The following is a 25,381-nucleotide window of genomic DNA, read 5'->3' as shown; positions in this document are numbered from 1 at the left end:
TACTTCTTTTGTAATTATTTCACATTTCTATTACTTGCTCTGGAGATTTTAGTATTCTTGATTAGATTTACAAAGTCCAAAGTTAATTAATATGAAACAAGACCAGAACCTTAGAACCTTTTTTATTCTACTCCCCACCTTCTCAACTGGGGTTGCCCAGGATTTTAGTTCTATTTTATTTGTTTAACCCCATCAAGCCTAATTTTTCTAAGAACTTATTCTAATAATTATTATTTTGTGCAATCTTTGCATAGATTATCTTAATCACTCGTGTTCGCATGGGCTGTTAAGTGAACATTTCATAAACCAAAGATGAACAAAAAGTAAATTAAGAAAAGAAAGGAAATGAAAAAATACAAAAATGATATAGTATCAGATTGGCTCCCATTTCACAAACGCCTTTAAGAAGTAACCATCCTATGGAATAGTGCATGGAAAAGGGGAAAAAGAGAAAATGTATATACTCAGCTGTTTTTGATTTTGTTTCTTTTTTTTTTTTTTTTTTGGTTTTGTTTTGTTTTGTTTTGAGGTGGAGTTTCACTCTTGTCGCTGGAGTGCAGTGGCACGATCTCGGCTCACTGCAACCTCCACCTCCCAGCTTCAAGCAATTCTTGTGCCTTAGCCTCCTGAGTAGCTGAGATTACAGATGCCCACCACCACATCCGGCTAATTTTTTGTATTTTTAATAGAGACGGGGTTTCGCCATGTTAGGCTGGTCTCAAACTCCTGACATCAGGTGATCCACCTGGCTCAGCCTTCCGAAGTGCTGGGATTACAGGCATGAGTCACCACGCCTGACCATACTCAGTCATTTTACGTCTCTTGTTTATAGTAGCTTAACTTTACCCTAATGGAAATTAATTCCCCCTGCACTTCCAAGTTTCTCATCTGGCCCTTTGAGTGACACCTCAGGATGTAGATTCCACATCCTGCCATGCAGAATTTTATCCAAGTCTGAAAGTGGTGGAAATAGCCAGAGACACCAGGCATACAGCTGGTTATTCTGGTGGCACAACAGCATCTGAGAAGGGTAAGTCATTAGCTGTCTCCAAGCAATGGAACCACACAAGCCAGAAAGAACTCCATAGGATGTAGCTGCTGTGAAGGTGTATCTAAGTTTTATTTATTTGCTAATCTACCTGGTCAAGTTTGATAGTACTGTTTCTCATAATATACTTCCATGCAATCTTTTAATTTCATAAACTTATTAAACAGTTATTTTATGATTGAATATCCACAATCATTGCATGCCTGTTTCTGTGGTCTTCTGTTTTGCTGATACAAGGATTTGTTCCCTATTTATTATTTTTATAATAAATTTATGTTCCTTGGCACCCCTTTTGTGGAAATTCTTTGAGGTCTAGGCTGATGATAAATTTATTCAAGCAGGATTTGTGTTTATTTCTTACAAGCGCATTAAACACCAATAACCTGGGACCACTTTAAACTACATTTTCAGCTTAGAGTTTTTGGGATCATACATGTAGTGTGAATTCCAGCCTCATGCTCCCAGGGGATTTTTCTTTTTCTAGCTTGCCTAGAGCCAAAGCTAAGAAAGATGTATTTATACATACCCACTATCTCCCTAAATGAAGTGAGTTTTTTCTCTTTTGTCAACTAACACTGTCACTTCTGGAAACACTGTGCTATGGGGCAAAGAAGGAGTCTCCCATCAGATTTCATACCCTGATCCTGACCTTTTTCTTTTGTTTTCCACAGATGTGATTATGAAACACACATTCTAGACCACCCAGAATGAACAAATAACCTACAGCAAATGCAGGCTCCAACGCTGGCTTTGCCATTTCAATTCGTCTTTCTCCTGATTTCTTGCCTCAGATTAAATCTTTTACCTTCCTGACAGCATAGACATGCAAAAATGTTTTTCCGTGTATCCATCATCAATTTTTATCAGTAAAGGGTTCTATGGACAAATAATTTGCTGCCATATAAATGGCATTTTAACTGATATGCCAGCCAAAATTCAAAATCTCAGGAAAAAATCTACAATTGACCTAGTTTACATGGCATGTCCACTCCTTGTTCAGAAGAAAATGAGGTTCCTTAGTTAACAATTCTACCATATCCAATAAGGGGTAAATATTCAAAACAATATCAGCAGTTATTATGAGGAGAAGAGGAAATAGAGCCTGTTCAGTAAAAAAAAAAAAAAAAGGAGGAGGATGAAAGGCATTTCCTTGACTGTAATAATATTTATTAGTACATAATAAAATGAGCGCATTTTTTGAGTCAGAGAGACCTGGTATAAAATCCTGGCTATAACACTATCTATGTAACTACATTCATTTTCTATTGCTACCGTAACAAATTATCACAGTAGCTTAAAGCAACACAAATTTATTATACTGAAGTTCTGTAAGTCAGAAATGTAATTCAGGTGTCACTGAGCTAAATCCAAGGTGTCCACAGGGCTACATTCACCACTGGAAACCCTACAGGACAAACTGTTTCCTGGCCTTTTTCAGCCTCTAGGGACAACCACATTCATTGGCTTATGGCCCTCTTCCTCTATTTTCAAAGTCAGCAATGTTGCGTATTTCTGACCTCCTCCTCTCTTCACGTCTCTCTATAACTACAGCTGGAGTTTTTTACTTTTAAGGACTCATGTGATTAGATTAGGGCCACATGGATAAGCCAAGCTAATCTCTCCATCTTAAGATCCTTAACCTTAATCACATCGTCAAAATTCTTTTTTCCATGTAAGGTAACATATTCACAGGTTCTCAAAATTAAGGTGTAGACATCTTAGGAAAGACCTACAACAGTAACTTTAGCAGAGTTAAATAAATGTTTCTAGTCCCAGTTTTCTCATCTGTAAAATGGAATTACACCAGTGCTGATAGTAGTGGGAATATCATGGGTGAATAGTAGTGGGCATTTCATAAATATTTATTAAATGAAAGAATAAATATGTACATTGTGTGCTTGTTGAGAGTATTAAATGACATAATATTAGTAAAATATCTAAATACAGTGCTTAGAACATAGACTCACTCAAAAATTGGCTGTTCCTGTTGTCTATATGGCACCATTCTGGATGCTTTAAATAATCAAAGTGCATAGTCCATAAAGGTTTAGAATTTTAGAAAAATGATGTAAATGTGAAAACCCACTGAAGACAGCTTGCAATACTAACAAGCAAAATATTATTTTTAAAAGCACCTAACTACATAAAAACACATATAGACCAATGGAACAGAATAGAGAGCCAAGAAATAAATCCACACATTTATGGTCAACTGATCTTCAGCAAGGATGTCAAGAACACACAGTGGAGAAAGGATCGTTTCTTCAATAAATGGTGTTGGAGAAACTGGACATTCACATGCCAAAGAGTGAAAATGGACCTTTATCTTATATCACACACAAAAGTTAATTCAAAATGTATACAAGACTTAAGTGTAGGACCTGAAACTATAAAACTGCTAGAAGAAAACAGGAGAAAAGCTTCTTGACATTGGTCTTGGCAAAGATTGTTTTGGCCATGACACCAAAGCACAGGCAACAAAGCAAAAACACACAAGTGGGATTCCATCAAACTAAAAACCTTCTGCACAGCAAAAAAAAAAAAAAAAAACAATTAACAGAATTAAAGGCAACTTAATGGGAGAAAGTATTTGCAAACCATATATCTGATGAGAGCTAATACTCAAAATATACAGAGAATTCATACAACTCAATAGCAAAAAAAAAAAAAAAAGCTAATTTTAAAATGAAGAAAAGATCTAACTGGACGTTCTTCTGAAGAAGACATACAAATAGCCAATAGTTACACAAAAAGGTGTATGGAGATTCTTCAAAAAATTAAAAATAGAACTACTATTTTTGTTCTGATGATCCAGCAATCCCACTTCTGGGTATATAAGGATTCTTTGAAAAGTTCATGGGAAATGCATATTTTGAAAAAATTATGCAAGGATTTCAAAATTATTTTGCACCAAAATAAACTTGTACTAACTCGTTATAACATATCTGAACAGGATCTCATTTGAGACGCGAAGAAGGATAACACATCAGTTTGAAAACAGCCCCTATGACAGCAACATGATTTCTGCTAAAATCTAACCAGAGCAAACATCAAGTTTATGGTGAAGTTTTGATGGAAGAATGGTAAAATCACTGAGGCTTTATGAAAAGTTTATGGGAACAATTCCTCAAAGAAATCAACGGTTTACAAATGGGTACTTTAAGAAGGGATTAATTGTTATTGAAGTGAATTGTTGCTCTCAGCACACCATCCACATCAATTTTTGAGGAAAAAATTCATCCTGTTCATGCCTTAACTTAAGATGACTGATGATTAACAGTAGACACAATAGCCAACACCATAGGCATTTAAACTAGTTCAGCTTACACAATTCTGACTGAAAAATTTAAATTAAACAAACTTTCCATTTAATGAGTGTCAAAACCAACTGTTGTGCCCAGATCAGTTGCAGACAAGAGCAGAGTTTCCAATGGAAATTTTAAACAAGTGGTGTCAAGATTCTTAAACATTTCTTTGAAAAATTGTAACAGTAAATGAACCGTGGCTGTACTAGTACAATCCTGAAGGCAAAGCACAATCAAAGCAATGGCTACCAAGAGGTAGACATGGTTCAAGTGAAAGCAAAAGGACCAGTCAGGAGCAAAGGTCATAGCAACAGTTTTTTGGGATGCTCAAAGCATTTTGCTGGTTGACTTTCCAGAGGGCCAAAGAATGGCAACACTTGCTTATTATGAGAGTGCTTTGAGAAAGTTAGCCAAAGTTTTAGCAGTAAAACACCCAAAAAGCTTCACCAGAGAGTCTTTCTCCACCATGACAACGCTCCTGCTCATTCCTCTCATCAAACAAGGACAATTTTACAAGCATTTCTGTGAGATGTATTAGGCAGCTACCTTACAGTCCTGATTTAGCCAAAGTCCCTCTGAATTCTTTTTGCTTCTTAATCTTAAAGCAAATCTATAAAAAGCACCTATTTTCTTTAGTTAATAATCTGAAAATCCTGGCCAGGCACGGTGGCTCAAGCCTGTAATCCCAACACTTTGGGAGGCCGAGGTGGGGAGGTCAGGAGATCGAGACCATCCTGGCTAACACGGTGAAACCCCATCTCTACTAAAAACATAAAAAAAATTAGCCGGGCCTGGTGGCGGGCGCCTGTGGTCCCAGCTACTCAGAAGGCTGAGGCAGGAGAATGGCGTGAACCTGGGAGGCAGAGCTTGCAGTGAGCCAAGATCATGCCACTGCACTCCAGCCTAGGCAACAGAGCAAGACTTCATCTCAAAAAAATAAATAAGTAAAATGTTATCAATAATCTAAAAATCCACACTGACATGGTTAAATTCCCAAGACCCTCAATTCTTTAGGGATGGACTAAACAGCTGGCGTCATCACTTACAAAAATGTCATGAACTTGATAGTGCTTATGTTGAGAAATAAAGTTTACATTTTTTATTTTTATCTTTTAATTTCATTTTTCCATGAACTCTATGAAGTCCCCTCATATATCCAAAGGAAATTAAATCAGGATCTGAAAGAGATATCTATACCCCATGTTCATTGCAGCATTATTCACAATAGCCAAAACATGGAAACAACCTAAATGCCAGCTGACAGATGAGTGGATAGAGAAAATTTGGTGTGCATGTGTGTGCGTGTGCATGTGTACATACACACAATATGATTCCGCCTTTCAAAAGAATGAAACACCACCATTTGTGACAACATGAACCTGGAGGATGTTATGCTAAGTGAAATAATCCAGATACAGAAAGACACTTCAGGATCTCACTTACATGTGGAATCTAAAATAGTCAAACTCATAGAAACAGAGAGTAGAATGGTGGTTGCCAGAGACTGTGGAATGGGGAGATGTTGGTCAAAGGGCATACAATTTTAGTTATGCAAGATGAATGAGTTTTGGAGATCTAATGTACAGCATGGTGACTACAGTTAACAATACCGTATTGTATGTTGAAATTTGCAAAGACGGTAGATTTTAAGTATTCTCAATACACACACACACACACAAAATGGTAACTATGTGAGGTGATGGATATCTTAATTAACTTGATTGTGGTAATCATTCCACCGTGTGTACACATATCAAAATATCAAGTTGTACACCTTAAATATATACAATTCTTATTTGTCAATTATACCTCAATAAAGCTAAAAAAAACTTTTTTAAAAAAGCGCCCAGCTATGTGTTGAACTCTAGTTTAAACTAAACTAATGCTATTCATGCATAAATATGTTAGTGTATGTCCAGGCATGGTGGCTCTCACCTGTAATCCCAGCACTTTGGGAGGCCCAGATGGGTGGATCACTTGAGGTCAGGGGTTTGAGACCAGCCTGGCCAACATGATGAAACCTTATCTCTACTAAAAATATAAAAATTAGCTGGGCATGCTGGTGGATGCTTACAAGCCCAGCTACTTGAGAGGCTGAGGCAGGAGAACCGCTTGAATCCAGGAGGCGGAGGTTGCAGTGAGCCAAGACTGAACCAGGCCACTGCACTCCAGCTGGAATAACAGAGCAAGACTCGGTCTCAAAACAAATGAAAAACAATGTTAGCATCGAATTTGCTTTGGCTTATCTCATAAGGCAAAACTACTACAACTGAGCATGTCTCTCAGGTTCACCATCTGCCTAATGTTAATGTTAATGATACAAAGGCCCTTGCTCTAGACTAAGTACTCTTTTTTCCATTGGGTTAAGCAACTGCCACAGTTGAAAGACAGTTATCCCGGTAGGTTCCAGTCTGACATCTCTCCAACCCTCTTGGCTACCGTATGCTTCTTTGAGCTTAAAAAAAGTCATGATATTAAACAGAACTATGTTCTCTACAACCAAATGAGAGCTTATTCCGAATGATCTCCCAGTGACTAGCTATCTTCCTAACTGTGGATTGATGCTATCCCTCAATCTATAAAGCAAAATCATTTGTTCCTTGACGTGAATTTCAATACGGTTTTATGGATCACCATTCACGTGGTATGATTGTTATCACTTGCCAATTCATTTCATTCTAAACATTCAAATATTCAAAACATTTCAGATCACACTCTAAGGACCAGAAACTCTCTTAAATACACAAGACAAGTTTTTGCTCTCAAAACAATGAAGTCTAATTGAGTATCCAGGTATATTTTTTATCTGTAATATAAATCAGAGTGTGAAAAATTCTTAAACAACATATACTTTAAGATTAGAGAGAATGTGGTGATTCTTAGTTTTTTAAAATTCCCACCATAGTCATTCTATATGTTATCCTGAGTTTGGATATTTCTAATCAAATAGCCTAGGAGTTTCAAGATGTATGAGTCAAACACAGGGGGAGATAAGATATTTATAGACTGTAAATAAATAAATGCATAATTATGCTAAGCAATTATTAAATAGAGCTATCTAGTAGAGCAAATTGCAAACCTATTTAATTTTAATTCTCTTTCCACTCATCTTAATTGTATAAGGTGTCATATATAGAATCATAGCTCTGTGGTATTTCATCATCCGTTTCCTCATACACTTTCCCCATGGCCTCCTATAAGGTGGTGACAATTCCAGAGAATCAGATGTACCCTGACATTCTGAATTTTTTTCAATCTAGGTAAGGAAACAACAGCTCACTCTATTGGTCATGATAGTCTAGTTTATGCTATTGTAATAACCCCAAAATCACAAGCCCCAAAATGATAGAGGCTTACTTCAACACACCCTCATCATCTTCACTGACGGGGGATTACTTCAACATACCCTTATCATCTTCACAGGAGGCTGATGGGGCCTCCCCCATCTGGAACATCGCCAGTCAGTGGAACACGGATTAAGACACTGGGAAACTCCCAGTTTTGTTCCAACAGACTTCTGCCAGAAAAGACTCTCATCACTTCAGCTATCTTTCTATTGGCCAAGTCAAATCACAGATCCATGTCTAACTTCAATGCCTGGAATGTGCCTGGAAGGCAGGCAGAATGACTGATGAACATCCTTAATGACTATGGCCATTTTCCAGTTAGAATTAGCTTCCACGTAGAGTTACGTACCCTATCTCTGATGCTGTGCTTTTTACTCTTTCAACTATCTACATCCTTCAGAATCCTCATTTAAGATGCTCCTCTCCAAGCACATTAAGACTTGACTTCCTAAGCTGCTAACCTCTAGAATGCTTCTATACCTATTTAGACACCGTAATTTGTATATACAGCATAATGTCTAATGCATAAATGCAGACTTGCTGCTCAGGTCAAATAAAATCTAAACAGTGTTGGCACTTAGTCATAAAGCTCCTATTATATATAAGGAAAGCATTCATTGACAGTTTGACATATTAACATATTTTACTTCCTAACAGTATCAGCTAAGAATTCAGAGGACTTAGAGAGCAAGGGCACAGCCCTGTTGGAAAATGGAATTCAAGCTGAGCCGAAATGGACTTCCTGACTTCACAGGGTGAGTCTGCAACACAGTCTCCCAATCACTAAGCATTAAGATTATTTTTACATGTTTTTCTTCTAAAGAGAAGGTCAAAGTACTATCTAAAGATTAACATTACATTTCACCTCCGAAAAGCTAGTTTTTAAAATGATACAGAAGTAATTAACATGGCAATAACAGCATAAATAGACTTATTCAAATATGGGATCTAATACCACATAGAAAGTGATAACCCCTCAGTAATTTTATGGAAGTTTTCAGGAATGATGAAGAATTTTACAAAAGACTGGGCACGGTGGCTCACACGTGTAATCCCAGGATTCTGGGAGGCCGAGGCAGGCAGATCACTTGAGGCTAGGAGGTCAAGAACAGCCTGGCCAACATGAAACCCTACCTCTATTAAAAATACAAAAATTAGCTGGACTTAGTGGCAAGTTCCTGTAAGTCCCAGCTATTCAGGAGGCCGAGGTATGAGAATGGGTTGAACCTGGGAGGCAGAGGTTGCAGTGAGCTGAGATCACTCCACTGCACTTCAGCCTGAGAGACAGAGTGAGATCCTGTCTCAAAGAAAAAAAAAGAATATTACATGAAGTATTCAAGGAGTTTTAACTCTCACATTCTGAACTCTCTCCTCCAAGAGATCTATTCTTCCATTTCCATTTATTTTGTTTCATTTCTTTTACTACTAAAGATAGTTTGTGGGGGTTCTATTCAGGTGTAAACTAATATAATTGTGCTATGAAAAACCCAAACTAAACGAAGATCAACGAATAACAGAGGAAGAATATTGCATACTGACCAAAAGTCAATGTTAATGGAGCACAACATTTAACAATTGATGAAATACCTAGTACTTCGCTTCTAATAGCTTTGTTTGATTGATTGATTGATTTGGGGGAAGGGAGGTTGTACTTTCTTGGAAACTTAGATAAGCCTCACAGAAACAGCTGGGAATTTAGCACAGCTAGCAACACAACAAAATGGATACTCAAAAGCTAAAAACCAAGTTGGGTCAGTGGGATGGAGAAGCCCACCAGGAAGGCTGGGGATGGGGAAACAGGATGTTTCAGACAGAGAAATTAGTACATGCAAGGTAGCAGAAGTAACAAGATGAGTGAGCATTACATGTACAAGTATCTGAAAGATGTGCAGGAAGGCCAACTGTAGAGAGATAAGAGGTAGGAGAGAGGTATTGAGTTCAGACCTTGCACAGCTTTTTAAACTTTAGTTAAGAATTTAGACTTCATTCAAATTGCAAAGAAAACCACTAAAGGATGTTAAGCAGAGACATGGCATGATTAGGATCCTTGTTATGTTGTTGCTTAATGTGAAAACAACACAAATTTAATATAGTCATGCTCTAACTTGATCCTTTTTTTTTTGAGACGGAGTCTTGCCTTGTCGCCCAGGCTGGAGGGCAGTGGCGCGATCTCGGCTCACAGCAAGCTCCGCCTCCCGGATTCACGCCATTCTCCTGCCTCAGCCTCCCGAGTAGCTGGGACTACAGGCGCCCGCCACCATGCTTGCCTAATTTTTTGTATTTTTAGTAGAGACGGGGTTTCACCATGTCAGCCAGGATGGTCTCATCTCCTGACCTCGTGATCCGCCCGCCTCGGCCTCCAAAGTGCTGGGATTACAGACGTGAGCCACGGTGCCCGGCCCACTAGATCCATTTTCATCAGGAGAAACCAATTGTGACTGGAGTTGTATTTGAAATCCCACCTTGGCTTAAGAGGTGCTTTTCCCCATCTACTGGGAGTCTGAGTGCATGCCATCCCATCAGGAGAGGAAAGCCATGATGCGGTTAACTTCACAGTTGCACAACTTGCCAGGTTACTGCCAATGCTGCTTTCATAGTATTTGTGTTGACCTAGTTTTAGGTGCACAGTTTGTAACAGTGATAATTTCATTTGGTCTTCCCTCCACAATGTCAGTTTGTTTGCATTGCTTTTATTTCCTTGGTATGTTCTGTTTTGTTAGAATTTTTTAAGTCTAAATTGCTAACCATTGAATATCGTATGTGGGCTCCAGTAGTAAGCATACTCTTAAAAGAACATAATCATTATAAAAGAAATTAACAAGAACAGACACACAACTGTATGATAGTGATTAAGGCAGAGAAAATGATTTACTTGTGTATGCTAAGGTAACCAATGTTATCCTGATGTTAACTATTAAAATCATCATTAACTGTTGGATTCATTTAACAAGATTTATCATTCTAGTATAAAATGAGTGCCCATTTGGGGTTTTAGTGATGCATAGAAATATCTCTCATTTTTAAATAACGGTAATTATATCTTTTTATTTTCTAGACAATGCACACTGCTTTCGGGAAATTTTATCAGGCAGATGGTGAAAGATGTTCCTTTGCCAGGATTTCCCAATGGCCACACTGTTGACATGATTTGGGCCAGATTATTGCTGTGGGGCTTTCCTGTGCACTGGAGAATGTTTAGCAGCATCCCAGGTGTCTACCCACGAGATGCCAGTAGCACCTCACCCCTGTCATGACAATCAGAAATGCCTTCAGATCTTGCCTAATAGTCCCTGGTTTCTGAGAACCATTGCCCTGAATGAGCTCAGTGACTGAAATGCAGTAGCTACAATAGGTGGCTTTACTACAGGAGTGGCTGCAGGAATGGAGCTGAGTCAGGTACACTGAGGAGTATTTGGGAGGAAGGGACATCTGGATCGGTGACTGATAGGATGTGGGGGACACTAGAGAAAAGGATATGAGGTTGATGGTGAGGTTTATACCATGAGCAACTGCATGGCGCCATCTACTGAGCTGAAAGAATAACAGGAGGAGTAGGATGGCGGATATCAAAATCATAAATGTAATTTATTCATGTTGATTTAAGATATCTAAGGCATTCCAAAATCAAGAATTTTCTTAACAATGCAAACGTTTGGGACAATTTTTTGGTTGTTTATCAACTTTTTATTTTTGTTGTTTATTTAACAGCAAGTACTTTATTCTAGATAGATGGCAATTTTTTCATTTATATTAGGAAACAGCCATGCCACGAGCAAATGTTTTTTGTCAAGGCTCTTTTAAATGTATAAATGGGCCGGGCATGGTGGCTCACGCCTGTAATCCCAACACTTTAGGAGGCAGAGGTGGGTGGACCACCTGAAGTCAAGAGTTCAAGACCAGCCTGGCCAACATGGCAAAACCCCATCTCTACTAAAAATACAAAAATCAGCCAAGCATGGTGGTGGGCACCTGTAATTCTAGCTCCCTCTTGGGAGGCTGAGGCAGGAGAATTGCTTGAACCGGGAGGTGAAGGTTGCAGTGAGCTGAGATCGCGCCATTGCACTCCAGCCTGGGCAAGAAGAGCGAAACTCTGTCACACACACACACACAAAAGTATAAATGGATACTAGTATCTTTTTTCTTTTTATTCTGAACTAATTTCAAACTTACAGAAAGGTTGCAAGAATAGTGCAAATAATTCCCATATACCCTTTACCCCGATCACCAATACTGAATACTCTGCTAAATGTGACTTTTTGTTTTCAAAAAAATGTCAGAAAAGTTTCAATAATAGTACAGAGAATTTTTGTATACTTGTCTCTAGTTTCCCTCAATCTTATGAGTTTACTTGCTTTATCCTTCTATTAATGTGCATATTTTTTTCTGAGCTATTTGCAAGTAAGTTACAGGCATGATGTTCCTTTACTCCTAAATGAACCATGTGTATTTCCTAAAAGCATGCTCAGTTATAAAAATAGGAAATTAACATGGTGGTTGTTATAATACTATCATCTAATCTACAGATCTTACTCAAATTTTTGCCCATTCTTTTAATATCGTCCTTTGTAGCGAAAGAAAAAAGAAATTTAGATCCGGGATCCAGTTTGGGAACTGCATTTTCTTTTCATGCCTAACCTTGGTGTCTTTAAATATCCATCGGGTTATTTGTTTGTTTGTTTTACTTTTATTTCAGGTTCAAAGGTACACGTTCAGGTTTGTTACATAGGTAAACTCATGTCACAGGAATTTGGTGACAGATGATTTCATCACCCAGGTACTAAGCCTATGCCCAATAGTTATTTTTTCTGACCCTCTCCCTTCTCCCATCCTCCATCCTTAAGTGGACCCCGGCGTCTGTTGTTCCTCTCTGTGTCTATGAGTCCTCATCATTTAGCTCCCACTTATAAGTGAGAACATGTGGTATTTGGCTTTCTGTTCCTGAGTTAGTTTGCTAAGGATAATGGCCTCCAGCTCCGACCATGTTTCTGCAAAAGACATGATGTCGTTCTTTGTTATGGTGTGTTATGTACCACATTTTCTTTATCCAACTGGGACAATAATTTTAATGTCCAATTTTACTGTCATGATTCCTAATCTATTTGCTAGGAATTGCTTACTCAGATTCTACCTCTAGATTTATCCTTCTGATAAAGGATATCTATCTGATGTTCCTCCATCAACTCTGCAACTGTGAACATGACTGAGAATTTCACTTTCAGCCCTTTTCTCCATATGCTTTTTTCCAACCTTATATCTCAAATGTCATTCATGCATAACATGATAACCCCTCTATTAATGAATATTATAACATTAATTCTCTCAGGTAATTAATTTTGTTCATGGCACAAGCACAGAGACACACACTTCTTTCTCAGCACACCTGAAAACATTTGAAATATAGAATAAATATTTTTGTTAAAAAGCATGGCAAATTTAGCTAGCATTAAAAAAAAGTACCTACTATATGCCCACAAAAAAAAAAAATCAAAATTTTGGCTGGGTGTGGTGGTTCACGCCTGTAATCCCAGCACTTTGGGAGGCTGAGGCGAGCAGATCACAAGGTCAGCAGATCGAGACCATCCTGGCCAACACAGTGAAACCCCATCTCTACTCAAAATACCAAAAAAAAAAAAAAAAAAGTAGCTGGGCATGGTGGCCATGAGTTCTCAACATTTAGTTCCCACTTATAAGTGAGAACATGTGGTATCTGGCTTTCTGGACCTGTGGTCCCAGCTACACGGGAGGCTGAGGCAGGAGAACAGCGTGAACGCAGGGGGCGGAGCTTGCAGCGATCCGAGATCGTGCCACTGCACTCCAGCCTGGGTGATGGAGTGAGACTCCATCTCAAAAAAAATAACAAAAATAAAAATTCTTAAAAATAATAATATTAGCAATATCACACATTATGTGAATAGACTCCATTTAGATACCTAGTCTGTAAAACTCAATTACCTTATTGATAACAATTCTTTATCCCTTTCCCACAACAAGGAACAAGAGGTCCTTACTTCCAAGCATTTTCTTGACCAGTACAAGCATTTAATCTCGTAAGTGGTCAAAAATTCCTTCTTATCTCTACTTCGGTCAAACTATAACCTCTCTTCTCTGTCAATCCTGGCTCCATCTCCCTCCTTGCTATATTTCCTTATTCACAATCTTTCAGGAAGCCACTGAATGACAGTACTTATGTCTTATCTGGCCTGTTTTCTGCATGCAACACTCATGTTGTATAAACAGGAGCTATTGCAGAGGATGGGAAAAATCTTTTCCTTTCTGCTGCTGTTGTTGTTTTGTTTTTTTCTTTCCTCCACTGCTTTTCAAGAATGTGTCTCATAGGCAGTTCCCATTCCCAATGACCAAGCTTCCAACTATTTTCTAGAAGGCAATATGCTTTAGATCTGTATCTGCACCCAAATCCCATGTCAAATTATAATTCTCAGCATTGGAGGTGGGGCCTGGTATGAGATAACTGGATCATGGGGGTGGTCCTTTGTGAATGGTTTAGCACCCTCTCCTGGTGTTATTCCTGTGGTCGTGAGTTCTCCTGAGATCTGGTTGTTTAAAAGTGTGGAGCACCTCCTCCTCTCTCGCACATGTGCCACCTCTGGCAGTGTAAGATGTGCCTGCTTCCCCTTCCACCATAATTGAAAGTTTCTTGAGGCCTCCTCAGAAGCTGAGCAGATGCCACCATTATGCTTGCTGTACAGCTTGTGGAACCATGAGCCACTTAAACCTCTTTTCTTTATAAATTACCCAGTCTCAGGTATTTCTTTATAGCGATGCAAGAATGGACTAATACAGAAGGCAATCCTAAATTATTGTCTCATTATGTGGGGGATTAACTCTGAAATCTACATCTCTATTGACCTTTCTGCTGCATCCAGCTCTAAACTTGCAAACCCCTGCCACTTACCTGAGCCTTCATCAACTCCTCCCCCTTCCTGTAAGTTTCCATTCTCTCAACCGAATGGCACCACTTTTTTCTCAGTTGCTTAGGTACCAAACCTTTTATGCATCTCCACCACCACTACACCCAATCTGTCAGCTAATCCAACTGGTTCTATGCTAGAAACATTATCTAGAATCTGACCACTTCTTGCCACCACCATCACCACCTCCCTAACCCAAGCCATCACCATCACTTGCAAGAGCTTTCTCATTGGTCTCACCACTTCCATTCTCACTTCCATTGAGTCCATTCTCTTCTGTGACCAGAGTGACTTTTTAAAAATGTAAATCAGAGAATCTCTTTCCCTTGCTTATCAGTCTCCAGTGTCTTCCCCTGTGCTCAAACCGACTGACTTATGTTGAAAGACCCTACCGGTGGACATCTCTGCTTGTCCCAGTGTGAACTCATTCTCTCCCTCTGTCACCCTCAGCTTTACTGACTGGGTGCTTCCTGAACATGTGTGACTGGTTCCCACCTTACTGCCTTCCCACCTGTCATCTCCTCTGCCTGGAGTTCCTGGGCCTTTTGTGACTGGCTGCTTCTCATCTCTCAAGTCTATGCTTGAAAGTCTTCAGAGAGACCTTTCCTGACCATTCTAATTAACAGTTCCCCACCCCTAGCCCATCTCTTTCCTTCCCTTGTTTTATTTTCTATTTGGCACTTGTTAGAATCTGGAATTTGAAATTATCATCTATTTTCTGCCTGGTTCTCCTTCTAGAAAGTATGCTTTTTGAGAGGTAGGCCTTAACTGCGTTTTTCGAGCCTCTTAGTTTGTTTTGTCTTGCTACAGAAGAATACCTGAGATTGGATAATTTATAAAGAAAAGAGTTATTTAGCTCATGGCTCTATAGGCTGTGAAGTTCAAGGGCATTGCTCCAGCTTCTGGTGCAGGCTTTTGTGCTGCATCACAACATGGCAGAAAAAGTCAAAGGGGAAGCAGATATGTGTAAAGAAACAAAACCTGAGGGGGCATCCTGGCTTTACAACAACCCAGTCTTATGGTAACTAACTTGTACCTGAGAGAACTAACCCAGTGTTGCAATGGCAAGAACTCACTCACTACCCCCAAGAACAGCACTGAGCCATTTATAAGGGATCCACCTCCATGACCCAAACACCTCCTACTAGGCCCACTCCCCACACTGAGGATTAAATTTCAACATGAGCTTTGCTGGGAGCAAACAAACCGTATCCAAACCATAGCACCTCTGTATTCCCAGCACCTAGAAGAGGGGCTGCCACTTATTCACTTGTTAATAAATGAACAAATAATTTTAAACTAATTAAAATGCCACAGTTCAGGCTTAACAGTTTCAAATTCATCTCATTTTCTTTCTTCATCAAAATTGCTCATCCACCTCAATTATCTGTTTCAGTTAAGTGGCATAACCATATACCTTGTGGTAACAAATGTGGAATCTTTTAATTCACATTCAATTGCCTACCAAAACCTTTTCATTCTACCTCTAAAATGTCTCTGAAATCTACATCTCTCTTTCCCTTCTCAAGAGTATCCAACATGTAAACTGGCCCCCTAATGAGTCATTCTCTTCCTGATGGTATCAATTCTCTAGGCTACCCACAAAATTGCCTTCCATACAATGTAAATATTGTAATGTTTATTTTCTTCTTAAAAAGGGTTCCAATCACCCACACACAAAAAAATCTAAAACTCCTCACCATGACTTTTAAAACTATTCCCAATCTTGTCCTCTACCTGTTTTTTAGCTGTGTTTCTATTTCATTTTCAAGCTCCAGTTCCATGTACTGCCATACACTGTATGCCTACCTCCTACCATTTCTTTAAAACATCATGCACTTGAGGCCAGGCACAGTGGCTCACACCTGTAATCCCAGCACTTTGGGAGGCCGAGGCAGGTGGATCGCCTGAGGTCAGGAATTTAAGACCAGCCTGGCCAACATAGGGAAACCCCAACTCTAGTAAAAATACAAAAAATTAGCTGGGCATGGTGGCTGGTGCCTATAATCCCAGCTACTCAGGAGGCTGAGGCAGGAGAATCACTTGAACCCAGGAGGTGGAGGTTGCAGTGAGCCGAGATTGCACCATTGCACTCCAGCCTGGGCAACAAGAGCGAAACTCCGTCTCAAAAAAAAAAATTGCTAAAACATCATGCACTTGAATATCTTTCTGAATTTTCTTCAACTGGTATCCACAAACTAGAATTCCTTTCCTCTTTCTTCCACGCAGTGAAACCCATTTGTCTTCATCAGATCCAATTCAAATGCCACATTCTCTGTGGAATTCACTATCCTATCTGTGAGAAATTAATAACTCCGTCCACTGTTCTCTGGCAGCCCTGACGTAGGCACTTCCATCACAGCACTTAACACCACCAGACCTAGAGTAAAACAACTTTGTATATAGCATGCCTAGTAAATTATGAGCATCTTGAGGGATAGAAACTGACTTGTTCATCTTTGTAAGTGTCCCATGAGGCCTGGAAAATGATCTGAATATATATGCTTTTAATAGATATTTGTTAAATTAAAATAAAGGAATAGATAAGCCTCTGACGTAATCTGAACTGGTGACTTCAAGGCATGTTTATTTGCTAAAGACTTTAGCAAAAAACTAGTGCTAGCTAGTAGAATAAGGATAGAACAGGGTTGTCAGGGTACCCAGCTGATGAAATGACTGTTACCGAAACAGGTGTTTACTCCAATACAGCGTAAGACTCTATTAGAGTAAATTAACTAGTGGCCTAATTCACTGTTAAAAAGCTAAGAAGCCAAGAATAACTCCTCTAACTTTCCTTAATGGGTTACTGTATGTGACTGAGAAGCCTAAAGACAAACTGGCTGGGCACAGTGGCTCATGCCTGTAATCTCAACAATTTGGGAGGCCAAGGAAGGAGGATCACTTGATGCCAGGAATTTGAGGCCAGCCTGGGCAACATAACAAGACCCTGTCTCTACAAAACACAAAAAATTAGCTGGTTGTGGTGGTGCACTCCTATAGTCCCAGTTACTTGCAAGGCTGAGGCGGGAAGATTGCTTGAACCCAAGAGTTCAAGGCTGCAGTGAGCTACAATCATGCCATTGCCCTCCAGCTTGAACAGAGCAAGATCCTATCTCAAAAATAAATACATAATAAAAACAAACAAAACTAAGGGCTGCAAAGAACTAAAAAAAAAAGTGTTCCATCAAAGTTGCTCCCTACTCTAGCCTGAATATTTGTGCCCCCAAAATTCAGTTGAAATCCTAACCCCCTACGTAATGATACTACAAGGTGGGGCCTCTAGAGGTCATGAGGTTGGAGCCTTTATGAATGGGATTGGTTCCTTTCATGAAGGAGACCCCAAAATGCTCCCTGGCCTACTGCACCATGTTAGGACACAGAAAAGACAGCTGCCTGTGAACAAGGAAGCAGGCCCTCACTAGACACTGAAATCTGCCAGCGCCTTGATCTTGGACTTCCCAACCTCCAAAACTGTGAGAAATCCATTTCTGTGGTTTATGAGCCACGGAGTCTGTGGTGTTCTGTGATAGCAGTCCAAATGGACTAATATACTCCCCTAATGCAGAGGAGCACCACGATGAGGAAACAAATAAGACTTCATTCTCAACTGACCATTCTATTAGAAAATACAGTGTTGGCCAGGTGCAGTTGCTCATGCCTGTAATCCCAGCACTTTGGGAGGCCGAGGCGGGTGGATCACCTGAGATTAGGAGTTCGAGACCAGCCTGGCCAGTAGAGACTGGTGAAACCCTATCTCTACTAAAACTACAAAAAAATAGCCAGGCATGGGGGTGTAGCAGCCTGCAATTCTAGCTACTCAGGAGGCTGAGGCAGAAGACTCGCTTGAACCCAGAAGGCAGAGGTTGCAGTGAACCAAGATTGTGCCATTGCACTCCAGCCTGGATGACAAAAGTGAAACTCTGTCTCCAAAAAGAAAAAGAGAAAGAAAATACAGTGTCTTCCTTCTCAATGCCAGCTTCCTGGGTGCTGCTGCTGTCACAGCATCCCAACTCCTTGCTTAATTTTCTCACAGTCCACCTGAATGCTAGTGTATATTCCCACAAGAGACCAATCAAGTTCTATTTTTAAAAAGCCGGGGAGGGAGGGCATTGTTCTTTATGTCCCTAAGCCCTCATCCTTCCACCCTCAGATAATACTGTTCAAGGGAAGAAAGTGAAAGGATTCACCCTGTGCTCTCAAGTGCAAAGTAATCACAGAAAAATACATTGACCTAAAGTTGCTGAATGATACCAGTCTGTTAGATACTGTTGCTTATTTTTAGGTGTTGCCATGATGCATCTCAATACAAGCACAGAAGCTTGCAAGAAGCTGTGATGTGGCAGAAAGAGCAGTGATCTCAGGGATCTACCACTAGAGAAATGTGGGGTGAGTGGTTTCTGAATCACAGCTAGGATGAGAATCACACAGCCCATCTCACATGGAAATGGGGTAATGGATGTGATGGCACCTTTGGGACCTAGAGCCCGATCTAAATGTTAAGAATCACTACAACAACTTTTGTTGCCTTCCTGAAAATTAAATAGTAATCATAAAGTTGTGGTAGAGAAATAGACTATTTTATATTGCTCTTGTACCAGATAGAAAGTCAAATTCCTAAACCTCTAGTAATTCCTAAGCATCAAAATCCTTAAACATGGAAAAAAATTTACAGTGTATGAATTCAATAAATGTACCAATTGCAATTACATTTATTTGAAAAAAAAAACCTATCATATTGGTAAGTAGAATATACTTTCTGTCCTTTGCAGGGCCATGAGGGTTGTTAATTTTCTGAAAAATGAAAGTATACTTATTTTATCAATTAAAAAAATATGAAATCACATAAGTATGCTAGTTCTTTTTTTTTTCTTTTCTTTTTTGAGACAGGGTCTCACTTTGTCACCCAGTCTGACGAACAGTGGCATGATCTTGGCTCACTGCAGCCTCAACCTGGGCTCAAGTGATCTTCCCACCTCAGCCTTCTAAGTAGCTGAGACTACAGGCACATACCACCACACCCCACTAATTTTGTTTATTTTTTGTAGAGACAAGGTTTCACTATGTTTCCCAGGATGGTCTTGAATTCCTGGGCTCAAGTGATCCTCCTGCCTTGGCTTCCCAAAGTGCTGGGATTAGAGACATGAGCCACTGTGCCCAGCCAGTTCTTGCATTCTTAACAATAAATTCAGCCTCTTGATCTTTTTTATTCTAATAACATCCATTGCTAAGTATTAGCAAAGATCAAGTTGAAAGGCAAGTCATGTTATTCAATAAATAGGAAGACCCACTCCTATCTTATTCAGTTACTGGCAATTGCATCCGCCTATGACATAATCATATCACCTGGCGCACACTAAGCACAAATCATTTGTCAGAAAGTATTTGAAGTTTTCCACACATATTAACTCATTTGTATTGTATGTACTACCTGTGAACAGTTTTCTATTTTAACTAACTTGGAATAATTTTCTTTTTATGACTTTATATTTTGTTTTGTCTACAATTTTACCATTCTGAGAGCAAATGAGAAATGTTTTCACCTACCATCAAAACGGAGTTCCATTCAGCAAAGGAGGAATCAGCAGAGTGATAAGGCAACCTTCCAAATGGAGGAAAATATTTGCAAACCACATATCTGATAAGGGTTTGATTTCCAAAAAATATAAGGAATCTAAAACTCAATAGCAAAAATAATAATAATAATAAATTTTTAAATGGGCAAAGGACTTGAGTAGACATTTCTCCAAAGAAGACATACAAATGACAAAAAGGTATATGAAAGATGCTCAACATCGCTAATTATCAGGGAAATCTAAGTTAAAGTGACAATGAGGGCCAGATACAGTGGGCCACGCCTATAATCCCAGCACTTCAAGAGACCAAGGCAGGCAGATCACCTGAGGTCAGGAGTTCGAGACCAGCCTGGCCAATATGGTGAAACCTTGTTTCTACTAAAAATACAAAAATTAGCCAGGTGTGGTGGTGCATGCCTGAAGTTCTGGCCACTCGGTAGTCTGAGGAAGGAGAACCACTTGAATCTGGGAGGTGGAGGCTGCAGTGAGCTGAGATCGTGCCACTGCACTCCAGTCTGGGCAACAGAGCAAGACCCCATCTCAAAAAAAAAAAGGACAATGAGATATTACCTCATATCTCTTAGGAGGGTTATCATCAATAATAATAATAACAAAGTATTGGTGAGGTGGTAGAGAAATTGAAACCCTTGTACACTGTTGGGTAGAATATAAAATGGTGCAGCCACTATCAAAAACAGTGTGAAGGATGCCCAAATAACTGAAAACAGAACTACTATACTATCCAGCAATCCCATTTCAGGGTATCGCCAAAACAATTGAAATCAGGATCTCAAAGAGATACCTACATTCCCGTGTTTATTGTAACATGATTCACAATAACCAAGATTTGAGGGATGAATAAAGAAAATGTGGTATATCCTTACAATGGAATATTATTCAGCCTTATAAAAGGAAATCCTACCTCTGGTGACAACATGGATGGACCTAGAATGGATTATTCTAAGGAAGTCAGTGATGGAAGGATGAATACATGATTCCTCTTATAGGACATATCTAATATCATTGAAGATACAGAAGTAGAGAGTAGAATCGTGGGGATGGAGGAGGGGGATATGAGAAGTTGTCATTCAATGGGTATAAAATTACAGTTAGGCCACACATGGTGGCTCACACCTGAAATCCCAACACTTCAGGAGGCCAAGGCAGGAGGATCACTTGAGCCCAGGAATTCAGGACCAGCCTGGGCAACATACGGACACTCTACCTCTATAAAAAAAAAAAAAAAAAAGAAAAGAAAAATTTAACTAGTCAAGCATGGTACACACCTATGGTCCCAAATACTTGGCAAGCTGAGGCAAGAAGAATACTTGAGCCCAGGAGATCCAGGCTGCAGTGAGCTGTGTTCACACCACTGCACTACAGCTTGGGCAACAGAGTGAGACTCTGTCTCAAGAAATAAACAAATAAATACAGTTACAGTTATATTGGATAAGTAAGTTCCTGAGATCTGCTGTATGACAAAGTACCTATCGTTAACAATAAGGTATTGTGCACTTAAAATTTTGTTGGCTATCCATTTGCAGAAAATTGAAACTAGACCCCTTTTCTCACTTTATACAAAAATTAACTCAAGATAGACTAAAGACTTAAATGTAAAACCCAAAACTATAAAAACCCTAGAAGAAAATCTAGGCAGTACCATTCAGGACATAGTCACAGGCAAAGATTTTATGATGAAATTGCCAAAAGCAAAAATTTACAATTGGGATCTAAGCAAACTAAAGAGCTATTGCAAAGCTAAAGAAACTATCATCAGAGTCAACAGGCAACCTACAGAGTGGGAAAAAAATTTTGCAATCTATCCATCTGACAAAGGTCTAATATCTAGAATCACAAGGAACTCAAACAAATTTACAAGAAAAAAAAAAACCCCATCAAAAAGGGGGCAGATGACATGAACAGACACTTCTCAGAAGAAGACATTCATGCAGCCAACAAACATATGAAAAAAAGCTCAACATCACTGATCATTAGAGAAATGCAAATCAAAACACTATGAGATACTATCTCATGCCAGTCAGAACAGCCATTATTAAAAAGTCAAGAAACAACAAATGCTGGTGAGGTTGTGGAGAAATAGGAATGCTTTTACACTATTGGTGGGAATGTAAATTAGTTCAATCATTGTGGAAGACAGTGTGGCAATTCCTCAAAGATCTAGAACCAGAAATACCATTTGACCCAGCAATCCCATTACTGGGTATACACCCAAGGGAATATAAGACATTCTATTACAAACATACACACACACGTTGTGTTCATTGCAGCACTATTCACAATAGCAAAGACATGGAATCAACCCAAATGCCTATCAATGACAGACTGGATAAAGAAAATGTGGTACATCTACACCACAGAATACTATGAAGCCGTAAAAAGGAATGAGATCATGTCCTTTGCAGGGACATGGATGAAGCTGGAAGCCATTATCTTCAGCAAACTAATGCAGGAACAGAAAACCAAACACCGCATGTTCTTATAAGTGGGAACTGAACAATGAGAACACAGGGACACAGGGAGGGGAACAACACACAAGGGGGCCTGTTGGGGGAAAGGGGAGTTGGGGGAAAGAGTATTAGGAAAAATAGTTAATGCATGCTGGGCTTAATACCTAGGTGATGGGTTGATAGGTGCAGCAAACCACCATGGCTCACATTTACCTATGTAGCAAACCTGCAGATCCTGCAATGCACCCCAGAACTAAAAATAAAATAAAATTGTGTTAAGAGCATAGAGCTCATGTTAAGTATTCTTACACACAGAAAAGGGAGGATTTATTAGGAAACTGTTGGAGGTGATAGCTATGTTTATCACCTGGATTGTGGTGATAGCAATATGAGTGTATACATATGTTCAAATTCACCAAATGGCATAATTAATTATGTGCAGTTTTTTAAATACCAGTTATACCTCAATAAAGCTGGAAAAAATAAAGTCATAAGGTAATGTACCAAAAGGTAATAGAATGTTAAGTGGCACTGACATTAATAAAAAGGGACCATTTTTTTGCAAAAGTAATAACACTTTCATCGGAAGCCGTGACCTAAGTAACCTAGCATGCATTCACTGCCTACTGGATTTTTTTCTGAACATGCTTGATTGCATGTTTACAATTTTAAAATGGCAAATTGAGCACATGTCCTCATTATCTGTGAATAAACTGTCAAGTTGGTTGACTGACAAAAAAGACTTCCACCCCAGTACAATGAAATGACATATATTTATGTGAAGAACTTCAAAGAACTCCAAGTTTATTTCAAGTTTTATTTATAAAAATAAAAAGAGGCCAGGTGCAGTGGCTCACGCTTGTAATCCCAGCACTTTAGGCGGCCAAGGCGGGTGGATCACGAGGTCAGGAGTTTGAGACCAGCCGGGCTAAGATGGTAAAACCCCATCTCTACTAAAAATACAAAAATTAGCTAGGCATGGTGGCGGGTGCCTGTCATTTCAGCTACTCGGAAGGCTGAGGGAGGACAATCACTTGACCCCAAGAGGCAGAGGCTACATTGAGTGGAGACTGCACCACTGCCCAATGTACTCCAGCCTGGGCAACACAGCGAGACTGTACCTCAATAAATTAATTAATTAAAAAGTGTTATTTATCCCCATCATAGTAAGTGGGTTAGTTAATTGAGCTAAAAATATAATTACTGAATTCAAGTTTTCAAAGAAAAGTTCAGGAATGGATATCTTTATATAAATAGACAAAAATATATACTACTTCTAATTAGTGTTTCAAGATAGTAATCATTTTTTCTCCAAAAAATTGAAACTCTGTAAGGAACTCTATAGCTAAAATTCCAAGAACTTAATTTCCATCAGATGTAATTGTCTAAGACGTATCTCTGCTGAGATTAATCAGAGAGATAAATTGAAAAGAAGTGGGCAAATGCAGATGGTTTAAAATATCCACCAAACCCAAGAAGCGAATTCTACACCCACATGAAAAAATCTCATTTCAAATACAAAATTGAAAAGCTCAGATCAGTGCATTTAAAAGACTCACCACACCTGTACACTTATGACAGTCACCTGCTCACTGTTTACTGGCTTCTGACCGTCAATGACAAAGTGGGCAGAAGCATCCCAAAGCCCCCCTTTCCCTCCCTGCAGGAAGGCTGCTGTAAAGAGGAAGCTGGAGATGTTTCTCCAGAAGCCAGACAGCCAGTGAGAAAGGCACGAAGCACTTGGCAAATGCTGTGCTTAGCGAGTTACATGTCATTATCTCAATTCTTTCAATGTCACCTGTGAAATACTAGTTACAATCATCCTCTGTATTTCACAATGGAGAAAAAGAGGCTTAGATGGGTCAAATACTTTATCAAAGCAAGGCACAAAGAACAAAATCAAATGCAAGTCTGTCTGATTCCAAAGTCCACTTTCTTAACCACAACACTATATAGCCTAAATGTGATGACCTCCACCATAGAAAATTATCACTTAAGTATCAACTGCCTAATTCAGGCTACTCATGCATCTTCTTTAGTAGAAGAGTGTATCTCACATTGAAGAGAATGACCCATCTTTTGAGATAATTATTTATCTTTTTAAAAAGAAAAATGTAAGTCTCTAAAAATCTCTGTTGATTTTGAAGTGTGTGTATTAAGGATAATGTTTATTCCCAATATAAACTTTGGTTACTCTTATATGCTATAGAACTATTTATATATTATTTAGTTCTGATTTAAATTCATCAACAATATCCAGGTCTACTTAACAATTCTAAACAGCTCTATAGTAATAGTCTTGCTAAATATTTATATTGTCTTCCCCATGCTATTTTTCAAATTATCTTAGAGTTTCAAGTATCATACCAGAATTGAGAAAACTAGGTAACCCTCTTTGGCTCCATTACTTAATTCCTCCTAAAATATGAAGTACTTCAATTTAAATGTCCTGCACATTGAGAAACATAACAGGCAAAATAAGTAGACTGTGTGTGTGATTAAATTCTAAATAATGTTATTTTATTGTTAATTCAAGAACCTATGTGACTTTAACTTCCAAGGTAAAAATAAATTTGCCTAAGTTCAGTGGGAGTAAAAGGCACTTATTTGCTGATACGGTTTGGCTGTGTCCCCACCCAAATCTCATCGTGTAGTTCCCATAACCCCCATGTGTCATAGGAGGGACCAGGTGGGAGGTCATTTAATCATGG

The sequence above is a fragment of the Trachypithecus francoisi genome, unplaced genomic scaffold (genome assembly GCF_009764315.1).
Source record: "Trachypithecus francoisi isolate TF-2019V2 unplaced genomic scaffold, Tfra_2.0 Contig01440, whole genome shotgun sequence".
NCBI lineage: Eukaryota > Metazoa > Chordata > Mammalia > Primates > Cercopithecidae > Trachypithecus > Trachypithecus francoisi.
The sequence above is the reverse complement of the archived record's forward strand: the minus strand, read 5'-3'. Positions refer to the sequence as shown.